Source organism: Cricetulus griseus (assembly GCF_003668045.3).
Source record: "Cricetulus griseus strain 17A/GY chromosome 1 unlocalized genomic scaffold, alternate assembly CriGri-PICRH-1.0 chr1_0, whole genome shotgun sequence".
Classification (NCBI taxonomy): domain Eukaryota; kingdom Metazoa; phylum Chordata; class Mammalia; order Rodentia; family Cricetidae; genus Cricetulus; species Cricetulus griseus.
The window spans coordinates 75,131,570-75,145,708 of record NW_023276806.1 but is presented as its reverse complement, the minus strand read 5'-3'; the positions used below and the strand labels follow the sequence as shown (position 1 = coordinate 75,145,708).

The window sequence follows — 14,139 nt, the reverse complement described above, 5'->3', positions numbered from 1 at the left end:
CCACCGAACCTTTTGCAAAGCTGATTAACTGATCAGAACTTTAATGATGGAAATGTTATAATGTTACAAGTCCAGAGCCAAAGGATCTTAGGCCACCTTTAGCTCCCTGGTAGCCATTTATTACCCACCTCTGTAAATGACCTGATATCTTTCTGCCTATTAGGTAAAACCATTGGAACACATAAAGAGAAGAGTAGCTTCAAACAACTACTATTTTTCATAGTATAGCTTTTCCAAAAAGCTAAGCATGCATCTGAGGCCTTGTCTATTTGGGGTTACTACTGCTGTGATAAAACACCATGACGAAAAGCAACTTGCAAAGGAAAGGGCTTATTTTGCTTCCACTTTCATATCACAGTTCACCACTGAAGGAAGTCAGGATAAGCAGGGCAGGAACCCAGAGACAGGAGCTGACACAGAGGCCATGGAGGAGTGCTGATTTTTGGCATGCAAAGACTACTTCTTATAGAATGCAGGACTACTAGACCAGGGGTGTCCCAACTCAAAATGGGCTGGGCCCTCCCCCTTCAATCACTAATTAAGAAAATGCCATATATGCTTGCCTGACTACAACCTGATCTTACAGAGACATTTTTCTTGCCTGAGGTATCTACCTACCTTCCTTTGAGATAACTCTAGCTTGTGTCAAGTTGCAATCAAACCAGCCACTGCAGGCCTACGGATAAGATTTCCCCACTTTTCTGGAACCTGCCTACCTCCTGTTGCCAGCAACATATTTAAAAGAACTCTTGATTTTCTTATTGTGTTAACTATACAACTTCATGAAACCATTATGATGATATTGGAACATGGAATTTGAGATAACGTGAATCTGTGTTTCTGGCCTATGGTCACTGCTCTAAAATGATTTCTTACTCCTTTTAAAGTTAAGAGCTGATTGTGTCAGCAGTTATGGTACTCAACTTGGAGCCCCAAGAATGATCTTTCCAGATCAGAGCCAGGAACCAATACAGCAACACAGGCCCTGTGGTGTTAGCTCCACCGGTGAGTGTGAGGGGTACCTCTTTGGGAGTCCTGCCTCCTTGGTTTGGCTGAGGGTCTGTTTATGCTGAGCTGGCTGCTTAGGATCCTACTGGGTGAGGACCACTTTTAAAGCCTTTAGTTTAAGGTATCCATTTGTCTGTTGGTTTGTTGGCTTTGAAAGCATTTTTGGTTCCTGACCACTTAGGGTGTTAATTTGATTTAAGTGTTTCTATTTTGCTGTTGGGGCTATGATAAGACACTCTGACCAAAAGCAACTTGGGGAAGAAAGGACTTTTGGCTTATATGTTCAGCTCACCGTCCACCACTGAAGGCAGTCAGGGCAGGACCTGAAGCGAGAACTCCAAGTAGAAGCCATGGAGGAAGGCTGCTTACAGCTCCCATTCAGCTAGAGTTTATGTACAGCCCAGAGTCTTTGCCCCAGGAATGGTGTTGTCTATAGTGAGTTGAGCCCTCCTCCACCAATGAGGAACCAAGACAACCCCTCACAGCATGCCAACAGACTGCCCTGATGATAAGCTGTGTTAAAATGAAGTTAATTTTAACTAGGACAAGGAGGGAAGAAATATCTGGGGGAAAAACACGGACTTTTTTTTTTTAACTACAGCTGTGTTATTTCAAATTGCAAATTTAAAAAAAAAAAAGGAAAAAACCTAAAAAACTCTGGTTTTATGCATCCTAGGGGACATTTACTATCTGTAAACTGTTTTTACTATGTGCACTTAACTATTAATCCTGGAAATGAAAATTTTTAAAATCATAATTAGGCAGTCTAATTAGAACTTAAGAACATTTAAAAAGAACTAATAAGATCAGTAATTTATAAAATTTAACAGGAGTGTAAAAAATAAGTTAAAATGAGATGCTAGACATAAATAGAGGCCTGGAGAGATGGCTCAGCAGTTAAGAGCACTGGCTGCTCTTCCACAGAACCTGGGTTCAGTTCCCAGAATCCACGGGGCAACTAATAGTCTTTAACTCAGTCCTTGGGCATCTGCTGCTGTCTTCTGGCCTCTGAGGCACTGCATGCACATGGTGCCCAGACATACACATGTCTTATTTTCTTCTAAAGCCTTTCTTTCTCCTAACTCTTGTGCTAGGGCCTTTATTAAAATAAAGTCTTTTTTACCAGCTAGGTCTAAAATTTATTTCAGCACGGAGGCTAACTCCTCAGGCTGCTTGGATGACAATGTGCAACTATGTCTCTGTCTCCTCATCATGAACATTCCTCGGGGCTCTTGCCAGAGTCCACCCTGCAGCATTATTGGTGAGTTTGTCTGTCACTTGTCTGCTGAGCATGGCATGTTTATTACATTTGTGGTTCCTTTGCTTCTGTTTTTCTGGCCACAAGATCCACCTAGTGTTTGCTAAATGTGACTAGCACAAAAGATGGAAATCTCAGGCTTATCCATCCCCCACTCCTGCATCAGATGGGACAATACACACCCTTTCCAAGGGACATCATCCTAACAGCTGATCCCCCAGATATACTAAGCCACTCCCCGGCCTCCAAGAGGTCAGACTGAGACTAAATAGGACAGCTACTTGTGAATGACAAGAGGGAGAGTAGCCACTCAAGCACCTGTGATGGACAGATTCTGAGAAAGGGCTGTGTGGGACAGGCCTATGCTGCCACTGCATGGTAAGGGACAGGTCACCAATGCCTGGTTTAGGAAGGAAAACATATCCTAGCCTGTCACCGGGCAGGCAGATGATTCCTGACCCAAGAATCTGTATTCCTTTCCTTTCCTTTCCTCTTGTTCTTGACACAGGGTTTTACCCAACAGCCTCGTTGGCCTAGAACTCACCACGTAGACTGTAGACCAGGCTGGTCTTGAATCACAGAGATCTAAAACACACACACACACACACACACACACACACACACACACACACACACACACACGGTATGGGGAATATAATTTAGCCTTGGTATAAATTAAAACATTGAGAAAGCCATAGCTCTTAACAATACCAGAAGACACTGGTCTCACGTCTATAGGACAAACATCACCTCTCAATTTTTATGCTACAAAGCCTTGCTACATCTTAAGGAGATAAAGATGGTAAGTATCCCCCCCCCCACACACACACATCTGGATTTCATGTAACTCTATCATGTGAGTCTGATAATTTTTTTTCATGTGTGTTTTGCACCCCTCCCCCCCGGAGAGGGGCAAAGAAGAACTATGCAATAAAACCTGTGGTACTTCCATTTTTTGTATGCTAAAATACTTTTGGCATGCTAATTAAAATGCTCATATGTAAATTTAAGTATCTTGGTGACATATAAAAAGGCCTGAAAGATGTATACTGCTTTAGAAATTTGAATACTCTGAATTTCTTAAAAACTATTGAAAAAAAAAACACCTTTGGGTCCATAAATTGTTTCTTAAAACTTTAAAATGCTATTTGTTCATATAAACAGCATTCACTGGGATTGTAAGACAAAAGTTTCAATGAGCTATAAAATTTAATGTCATATAGACTTTAGTAAGGATTTCCTTCCAAAACAGATTCTAAAGAAAAAAAAAAAACTAAATTTCTATTCATTCATATAACAGTCAATGGATAATGTAAGAAACAATGGAATTTCTCCCCAGAAAATATTCTTAGAAGCCAGGCATGGTGGCACAGGGCTTCAATCCCAGCACTGAGGCGGCAGAGGCTGGTGGGGGAATCTCTGAGTTTGAGGTCACCCTGGTCTACATATTGTATTTTAGGTCATCCAGGACTACACAAAGAAACCCTGCCTCCAAAACCAAAACAAAAAAGAAATATGATCTTTGATATCTTTCAATATTTGCTTTTCTGTAAAATTATGCATGCCTGTGTATTGTAGGCATGTACTCAGATTTCCATACCCTTTACATGGTAACAACTGGAAAACCTGAATCTGTATTCCCAGGCCACGATCACTCATTATTTGGCTCCAAAATAAACTATTTTTGAAGGAAAGGGGTTTCCATATGACCAAAAAATGGTAACTTTGCTGCTTTTTAGTTGAGTCAGACTTACATACCAAAATAAGTCTGTAGACAAATAAAACATTTAGAGTAACAAGAACCAACCCCGTCCGACACACCACTCTCTTTAACACTCTGTCAACTGGTAACCACTCAGTTACAGAGCTACTTCCTCAAGTACACACAGCATGGCAAAGTCTGTGAAACATAAACAATGCCTCATATACATAACATGCATCCATAATGTATGCACATAATCTACTTTATACGTCTTATCTCTAAGAATTCCAAAGCTCCCTGAAGCAGAGGAGACTGCAGAGTCCGTCTTACCTGGTAAATATCAGAAAGACTGCTGCTTCCAGAGTCGCTGGTGATGCTACATCCTGAGTGGCTGGAGGAAACGTGGGTCACCTGTGGGTGGAGGCTGTCAGTGAGGTGCAGTTTGGTGAAATCTGCAGGGAGCTATGGAAGCAGCAGAAGAAAAAGAACAGGATTATAAATAATCTGAAATAAGAACTTCAAGAAGACACTTAAAACTATGGTACTATACCTGACTACAGCACATTGAGCCAAAAACTATTACTAGGAAAGATCCTTCCATTTGAAAACTATTCAATATTGTCCTCCTAACCCAAATCATAACATGTTAAAGTTTACAAACATACAATGAACCTTAATAGTATTAAACTAGATGTCTAAATAGGTGGGTTAAGTGATTAAGACACATGGATGAACATTTAATTTGGTAAACTACAATTTTCAAGTAACAAATAAATGAACAAATTACTCTAGTTCTATTTGTTGGCAACTGCCAACCAATGCAAATTTGTGACAACGGTTTACATAGATAGCTAAAGAAATAGACTTCTGGTTCATTCATGCTCAAACAATATTTAAAACTTGCTTTTTTTTTTCTTCTTCTTCTTCTTTAAAGCAAGCATCCTGGAAGCACTGAATCATATTGCCACTTACTAGGTTATATCAAAAGAGATAAAACACCTCCTAAGAACTTGAAATTTCAGAGTTCACAGACAACATTCACTTATCTACACACATACCCTCTACCTCCTGCTCCCTGAGCTCTCACTCCTTGTTCACACACTAGGTTTGTATACAATGTACCAACAGCACTGACTAGTAAAACATTAGGAATCATACTAGTTGGTATGGTAAAACACCAATAATCATCTTTTTTTTTTTTGCTGCTGTATACTGGTCCTATTTAGCTAATAAAATCTAGTCAGGGCTTGCCTTAGAGACCTTCCAGTCACTCCTTATACCCTCATTCCCTGTCCAGAAATGTAATAGTACCACATAGTGTAGAATAAGCCTTCCAAGGGAGATGCTTGGGCTTTAGCCAATAAGCTTCAATGCCTTAAGCAAAAGGGATTTACATTCCACATTCATTCAGACCTGCCTAGATGCCAACAATCTCAAACATATATGTGTGTGTGTGTGCGTGTGTGTGTGTGTGTGTGTGTGTGTGTGTGTGTTTAACAGTAGCTACAAGGCTGTTACTAAATGCTACAGTCAAAGTATGTAAGACTTAAACACGAATTTATTGTGCAGCATGCAATTAAACAGCAAAAAATAAATAAATAAAAGCTCTCATGTTCACAATAGTAGAGAAGTAGTGAATAAAAGTGCCACAAGCATTCCTATCTCACAAGAGTGATCACTGAATTTGTGCAATATGTACAACATAGGACAAGAACAATTTCTCTAGTGCCTATAGAATACTAGACAAGTATACAGGCATGCCTACATTCAGAATCTATGCTCATAACTACCAAATAAGTAACTGAAATTTAGTGATTATCACTTCCAAATATAACTCAGACTGACACATGCTGCATGAAACTTTTCAAATTAACCATTGTCAAATGAAGTTACAACTACCTAGTCAATTTTTCCTCACTAAACAATTATTTATTCAAAGCTCACAGGAATCCTCTCTTCAAGATCTATTTCCCGGACATCCTTTCTGCCTGTCTTGAGTTTACGGAGAGGGCTGGGCATGGTCAGAGCTCAGAGCTTGACCCTGCACGGGAGAGACCTATCCAGCTTTCACGTGTTGCTGATGCCTGCTCACCACCTAGTACCATAGCTAAATGGTTCCCTAGGTCCAGAACAACAATCTGTGGACTAAAAGAGAAACAGTTTCGCTCTTAACCATTCAGTTCCATCTAACAAGTGTTTGCTGCTTCTCTACCAGGACAGCCGCTCAGCTAGGAGCAGGGACGACAAAGATGAGTAAGACTTCTCCAGTCCAAAATGCACCCTCTGCCACCCCAGAAGTCACGCAGACAAGTGCTGATGTGCAGCAGAAAAGGGAATTAAACCTCTTCTTAAATGCTGGAATTCAAATTCAAGCCTGTGCTATGTTAGACAAGCTCTCCCCTCCACTACTGACCCATGCCCTCAAGTCCCCACATTAGTTTTAACTCCTTTCCCACAATCTGTGCATTCCATGGGTAAGAACACAAAATAATGATGTACTAAACTTAGAGTAAACGGTAATTAAATATTTCCTAAAATAAGAAACAGAAATACAGATGTCCTGTGTAGGAAACTTAAAAATCATGTGCCCTAAATGGGAATAACACCACAGTTTTAAATTTTATTGAATATGGGTATGGATCGCGGCCACAGAAAGGCAAAGGCTGAAAAGGTGTCTCTGTGAGGTACTGTGGGATGTGTATCGGTTGGTCCTACCATGCCTGATGGAAAAGCAGCCAGAGGCTGCCGTAGGATAATGAGAGCTCTTATGAGTCAAACAAAACTACAAAATGTGGGTGTTGGAAGTACTGAGGCTGACAGGTGCAAGCACCATGCTCCAACCAGGCTTCCCAATAACAGAGAACCCTGGGGAGACTTTCCAGGAGTCTAAATTAACATTGTCTCAATAGGCACATTCTGCCAACAAGAGTCAGGATTTTGCTCTGCTCCCAGCCTGGCCCAGTGCTGACTTATACTATTAGTGTACTGGAATTCCAGATTAGAACCATGATAGGAATTGCCTTAAGTCTGAAGCTCTGTTAAAAAATAATAAATAAACAAATAAATAAATAAATATGAAAGTTTCATGAACCTGAGACTATAGCTAATAATTATCTATCTAGGACAAATAAAGGAAAACTAACAAATTTCAAATACTCTGAGGTTTACATTTTTAATTTGATTATTTGTTTATACATAAAAGTGTGTATGAGCCTGTACTGTGAAGGTCAGAGGGCAGTCTGTATCAGTTGGCTCTCTTCTTTAACCATATAGTTCCTAGGGCTCAAACTCAGGCTGTTAGCTTGGAATCAAGCATCTTTACCCACTGAGATGTCAAAGGAATCTGTCATATCATATACTACAGCAATATACATGAAGGTATTTCTGATCAATTGTTCATGAATCAAGAATCCTACAGTTCTAAAAATATATTCACAGTAGAACACAAATTATTGTTTGTTAGACTGGTGTCTTCTGGGCTTTGTTGTTGTTGTTGTTGTTGTTGTTGTTGTTGTTGTTTTGGTTTGGTTTGGTTTTTTGTTTTTTGTTTTTGTTTTTTTTTTGAGACAGGGTTACTCTGTGTATCAGCCCTGGTTACTTGGAACCCACTCTGTAGACCAGGGTAGAATTGAACTCACCAAGATTCACCTGACTTTATGTTTTACTGAGACAGGGTCTTACTAGGTCTTCTATGTAGTTCTGTTATCCTAGAACCTGATATGTAAAACAAGCTGGGCTTAAATTCATAGTCTTATCAGACTAGACCTGGGCTCCTGGTCCACAAGGACTATAACAATAGATTTCTGTAGGGCTTTGTTGTTGTCCTCATTGGGTGGCTGTTTGGTTGCAGTTTTCTTTTTTGTTGTTCTTTCTTTCAGCTAGGGTCTTGCTATAAAGCCCTGGCTGTCCTGGAACTCATCCTCCTACCTCTGCCTCCTGCATTCTGGGATGCACCACCATACCCCACTTAGAAAACAGTATTTACAAGCCACCGTTAGATGAATGCCTGGACTATAGTTTAATCACAAACACTACTAAATAAATAAGAAATAAGAATTTATACCAGGGGCTGGAGAAATGGTACAGTCCTTAAGAGCACGTGTTGCCTTTCTAGGGGGCCTGGGTTTGAGTTCCATTACCCACATGGTAATTTCCAAACACTGTAACTCTAGTTCTAATGGATTTGATGCCCTTTTCTGGCTTCCACAGATATGAGGAATGTACATGGTACACAGACATACATGCAGGGAAAACACTCATATATATCTTTTTAAAATTTAAAGATTATTTAAACCAGAAATAAATAACATATATTTAAATCATAGACATAAATGTCAATTAAATACACATAAACATAAAACAAATCATAGTTATAAGAAACTTAAGCATTTCCTGTGTAATAGTGTCTTTCATTTTATTGAGAACAAGCAGGGACACTGCCATGGCTAGCTTTAAAAGGGGGCTTTATCTTACATGTGAGTAGGTATACTTGATCATCACTGATTTGCTAATTTAATAGATGACATTTATAACATTTCTAGTTAATACATTCTCCTCAGAACACACAAAACAAGCAGGAATGTCCTGGTCTTGAAACATCACTATGACACTGTAGAACTGGTAGGGCTCCTAAGGCTGGCAACAGTGCAATAGTCTAAAAGTTTGCCTTCCTTCCATTTCCTCTGTGAAGAAACCCCTAGTTAGTGATCAGCTGAACAATATGGCCTCAGACTCTCAATTCAGCTAGGAAGTATTTTGTGGGATTCTATTACCAGATATGAGCTTCATTCTTTATAATGCAAAATATATTGCCATCAACTGAATTTTATTTAACCAATCTTTTTCTGAACTAACCTTGCAATAACATGCAGGAGGGATGAACAAAGGAGCCAAATCCGTGCTAGAGAAACCCGCAGAAACAGCTGACCTGACCTACTGAGAGCATGGAGACCCTAGTCATAAAGCTGGGGAAACAGCATTGGATGGAATCAAGACCTCTGAATGTGGGTGCCAGGTAGGAGGCCAAGGCAGTCTATGGGACCTCTAACAGTGGAGCCAGTGTTTATCCTTAGAGCACAAATGGACTTTGGGAGCCCATTCCCTATGGAGGGATACTATTGCAGGCCAGATACAACAAGGAGGGCCTAGGTCCTCCCCTGAATGATATGACAGACTTTGAAGGTCCCCTGTGAAGGGCCTCACTATCCCTGGGGAGGAGTTGGGGAATGGGTTGGGGGAGTTGGCGGGGGGGGGGGGGGGGGGAAGTGGGAAGATGGAAGGGTGAGGGAGTGGTGGATGGATATGTAAATATGAGTAGTAATTAAAGAATTTAAATAAAAAAATAAAAATAAGAAACTAACTTCGTATCAAGTAGATGATCGAGAGTTCACCCAAATGTGTCTGTTCTCCCCATCAACAATGGAGTTTTGTGAATACTCTTTCTGCTCACCTGGAGTTTTCAAACTCCAGAGAAAGAACTGCCAGAACACTAGAATTGTCTCTGAAGTATGAGTATGTATTTTATACTCTCATGCATCCATCACTGAAAATACCGAGTTAAAAATATTTATTTATTTATTTATTTGTTTGTTTCTTTGTTGTTGTTTTTTTCCAAACAGGGTTTTTCTGTGTAGACCTAGTTGTCCTGGGACTAGCTCTTATAGACCAGGCTGGCCTCGAACTCACAGAGATCCACCTGCCTCTGCCTCCCCAGTGCTGGGATTAAAGGCGTCACCACCACCGCAGGAGTAAAATTCTAAATAAGGTTTCAGAAGTTTGAAATGGTACTGAGTTTTAGTTAGACAGGCAGATAGAGTTTTTTGTGAGTGTGGTTAATAACACTGTTATTTACTGTGTGTGAGAACAGACCACAAGATACACAACAAAACCTACTTAAGAGTTTTATTAGTAAGGACTAGGAAGAAGGGGTGTGCACAGGCCTGTCTAGAAGAAACATGGAGAGAGAGGAAGTGGGTTGGGCGTGTCTGCTTTTAAAAGTCACTTAGCACATGCATATGGGGTCTTATGTAGCCAGCCACACTGCTTGTGAGCATAAGGCCCTAGGATGACTAGGCTTTTGCTTAAATGCTGATAGGCCATGGTCAACTAACCCTGGAAATGCTAATACCTGGGATGACTGGATATTTTGCCTGAATTCTGATGGCCACATGGGCCATGACAACAAACACTATGGGTATAGTACAGTCTTTGAGCCCTTACTTAGCAAGTATGAGGTTGAGGGTTTGATCCCCAGCTCTATCACAAAGTGTTGTAATATATATTACAAATTGCTAAAAGAGCAAATTTTTACATGTTCCTACCATGATGAAATATGAATATGAGGTAATATTTCTATGAATTAGTCTGATTTAACTATTCTACAGTGTAAAACATGCACCAAGACATCACCACATAACTTACAAGTTGTCCACAAAGAAATACAACTCTCACCTTCTTGTACCCAAATTCTGAACCCCAAATCACCAAGACACCTGATCAGATGCAAAAGCAACGAGTCTTTAATTAATTAACGAGTTAACTGTATTAACTCAGGTCCTCTGTCTGCCCAACACAGTGGGTGGAAGGAGAAGGACCCAAAGGGACTGTGGGGCAGGGAATTTATTCGGGTGGAGCAAGGGGAGTGTCTGGGGTCCGCAATAGTCTCAGCATTGGTGCACATCTGAGCTTGGGCAACCTGTCCTGTGTTGATTGGCCAGCTGCAGCTGCAGGTAGGTTGCTATGCTCCGTACTCCACATCCAGAGCCTGTCAGCTAACCTCTGATTGGTTCCTAGCCACATGGAGGTTATCTGGCTTCCTTGTGACTAGAAGGTCGGGAGCTCAGCACATGTTGCAGAGTCAGGGGCCTTTGTCTTTCTGGGTCTTCTCTGCAGCCTGTAATGGCTGCCGAAGCAGGGGGCTGGTTGAGGGTCTGGTCCCTTCAGTATCAAAATAATGGATGGGAACCACTACAATGAGCAAATATGTGGTGAAGAAATGGGAGAGAAAGAGAAGTGGAGCAGTTCATGTGTCATGGACAGAGGTGGAACTGGAGACCCAACAGCCGTGAGGAGCAGGCTGACATGAGTGGCCTGTGTTGCCACCAAGGGCCATGTCTGGGTCTGTGGCCCTACCAAAGTCAGGGTCTGTGTTGGTGTCTATGGCTCATGTTACTACTACCAAAGGCCATGCCAATGCTGGAGGTCTGAACTGCTTCCTTAAGCCATGATGATGCCCAAGGGCACTGCTGAGTAGGCCCCATTGGCCACCAAGGAGAAGCTGACCCTGCTTTGGAGGCCAGAATGGAGTAGCTGGTGGTGACATGGACACAGGAGAGCTGGCCCTGATGATGGGCCCAGGAGAGTTGATTCCAGTGTGCAGGGGAGACAGGGGTGTGGGCGCGCTGGTCCTGCCCCTAACCTGAGGAGGAGGTTCCAGCAGAGACCTGGGTTAACCAACTCAGCTACAACCCAGGCCCACATCCAGAGGTTTGTGTTGGCACTCCCCAACATCTACCCCATCTACAACCTGCTAGACTCTGTGAAGGACTGGTCCTGCAGAACCATAGTATCAGGTTTAGGGTCCATCTCATGGAGCAGGCCTTAAGTCTAATCAGACATTGGTTTGTTACTTCCACAAGCTTTGTGCCAAGCATTGCCCTAGCATATCTTGCGGGAAGTACACTATAGGTAAAGGTTTTTGTGGCTGGCTTGCTGTTTCTCTTTCAGAAGGGCACAGAGTACTCTCGTGTACCAAAGACACTAGCCCATAAGGGTGAAGGCTGTACACAGGCAGCAGCTCAGCTTCTCCGTGTTGAATGAGTTGGTTATGTGCTGCCTTCAGCAATGGAGCCTTGCTGTCAGTTTGTGGAGAGTAACCTATGGTCTTGGCAGCAGCCTGGGCTGTTTGTGGGTTCCCATGGGATGCCTTTGGCCAATGTCTTAATTAGATGTAACCCAATCCAAGGAGTGGAAGCTTTGTTTGGTGACAAGAGATGTCCAGTTGGGACTCTGTCTCCCCCATTATCTGGCAATTTCACTTAGATAGCCTTTTTATGTGTCTATATTTTAGGAAGTTGCTACTGTATTAGTTTTTCATCCTGTCCCTTAAATGGCCCTTGATTTTAGCTGTCTCTCCTTGTATTCCTCTCCTTTTCCCTCCCAGCTACACCCCCATCCATCCATATCTTTCTATTCTATTTCCCTTTCCTAATGAGATCTTTCTGTGCCCTTTAGTCCCTTACTCTATACCTAACCTCTGAGGGTTTTCTTAATTAAATAATTTGAAATGGAAAGACCCACTTTTAATCCAGGTCTGCTGAGGTAGTAAGATCCACCTTTCATCTGGGCTACACCTTCTGGCAGCAACCTGCACAAAAGATGTGGAAGAATGGAGCTTTTGCGCTTTGCCTACTTGTCTTCACTCTCAATGGCAAGTCCATTCCTTCACTGGCATTAGAGACAACTTCTTTGGGATTCTGGTATGTACTTAAGACCAGCTGAGACATCTAGCCTTGTGGAATGAGCTACTGGCTAGATCCTTGGTAGACAGCCATTGTTGAAGTATCTGGACTATAGCCTGTAAGCTATTCTAATAAATTCCCTTTAGATATATGTATATATAACATATTTTTCATATATATACATATGAAAGTATATATATGCATATATATGTATATTCATTCTGTAAGTTCTGTTCCTTTAGAGAACCCTGACTAATACACTAATACGCTCTGCTATTCTGCTTTTCTCCACTCCCAAGAGATAGCCATAGCCATGTCCATTCTGCCTCTTTTTCCCTCTGCTCTGGACTTTTTCAGATGCCTCTGGATGTTCTCTTTCTTTAGCCACAATAAAAACCTTCCTCCTAATCATGGAGTGGCTGTCTCGGTGGTTACCTTACTGTGCCCTCACATACAATGAGAGATCTCTAAGGTTATTAAGAATAAGGCAACATAAGATCTGGACACAGAAACCATGCCCATGTTTTAAAGGCCAATTGCAGGGAGCCCACTACAGCTAGGAGATTGCTCAGAGGTAAGCCAGAGATGCCTAAGTTTGGATCCCCGAAATCCACACAAAAGAAAAGCCAGACACACACCTATGATCCAAGCATAGCAGTGAACAAGAAATCAAGGTGGAGAGTGAAGATCTTCAACAAAGGTTGTCCTATGACCTCCACACTGTGGCAAAAGTGTGTCCATACATACAAACCAACACATATATATGTTAGCATCCAGGACCTGGCAGCATGTGTCACCTCTGCACTCATAGCAAGCAGTACCCTGGCTCTGAACAGAGATGCAAAGGTCCCTTTAAGAGACAAGTTCCTCCCACTCCTGTTCTCTCTTTCTGCTGTTCCTCTGAAGAGGCAGATGAGTCTTTATCTGTCTCTCCCTTTCTCTCTCCCCTCACTCCCTTTCCTTCCTATACTCCCTTCCCTTCCCCCAATAAAAATTCCCACATAGGCTTTGCCTGCATGGTGTATTTGTCTCTCACCCACCACGGGGTTCCTTGGACTCAGCCCACCCACCTAGGTCCCTCTTGCCATATCATAACAATACTCACACACAAAGATTAAACAGAAGCGTCTAATGGTTTTGCAATAAAAGATTCACCATGAACCCAAGGATTGGAATGAATGCATTAAAAATGTCCATAACGAAAAGTACTCTTCATTAAGGCATGGATTCTAATAGAAAACTGAAAAAGGAACTGCTTTTCTAGGGTGAAATGGGTGTTGCAAGTTCATATGGTGAACGGGTAGGAAAAGATGGGAGAGTGTGGAGAAAAAGGGGACTATTTGTAGTACAATTTGAAAATACTCAGCAGTAAATGGCACCACAGAGGTTGGCATATATTACTTCAATGTACCCCCATTTTATTCCAAAAAAAATACTAAAGGTACTGACTTGAAAATTTTTCTGAATCTCACTAAAGCACAAGTCCCTAATTGTGTCTGCCACACAGGGGTGGGGACTTCCTTCCTAGTGGACAAAGCCAGATTTAAAGATGTGGCCAAGCCAGGCAGCATTCAAAGGCAGGAGGGTGGTGCTGATTCCTCAAGTCCTTCGGCAGGGAGACACTTTGATCAACAGCAAGTGCCAAGGGGGTGACATTCTAGTGTTGGCCAGCAGAGAGGAAGTTAGTTTTCAGTTTGTACCACTGGGAGAAT

At 41.8% G+C, this 14,139-nt stretch overlaps 1 protein-coding gene across 2 annotated transcripts in view; it reads right to left on the bottom strand.

Annotated features, from left to right (window-relative positions):
- Rapgef2 (Rap guanine nucleotide exchange factor 2) overlaps positions 1-14,139 on the bottom strand; it is a 277,830-nt gene that overhangs the window by 54,878 nt on the left and 208,813 nt on the right. The window contains exon 1 of one of the 2 annotated variants that reach the window (XM_027391808.2): positions 4,299-4,454. The exons of the other annotated variant lie outside the window; for it this stretch is intronic. The gene's annotated coding sequence lies outside the window, so the exon portion shown is untranslated. Of the gene's footprint in view, positions 1-4,298; positions 4,455-14,139 lie in introns of those variants that run through there. 2 annotated transcript variants of the gene reach the window in all.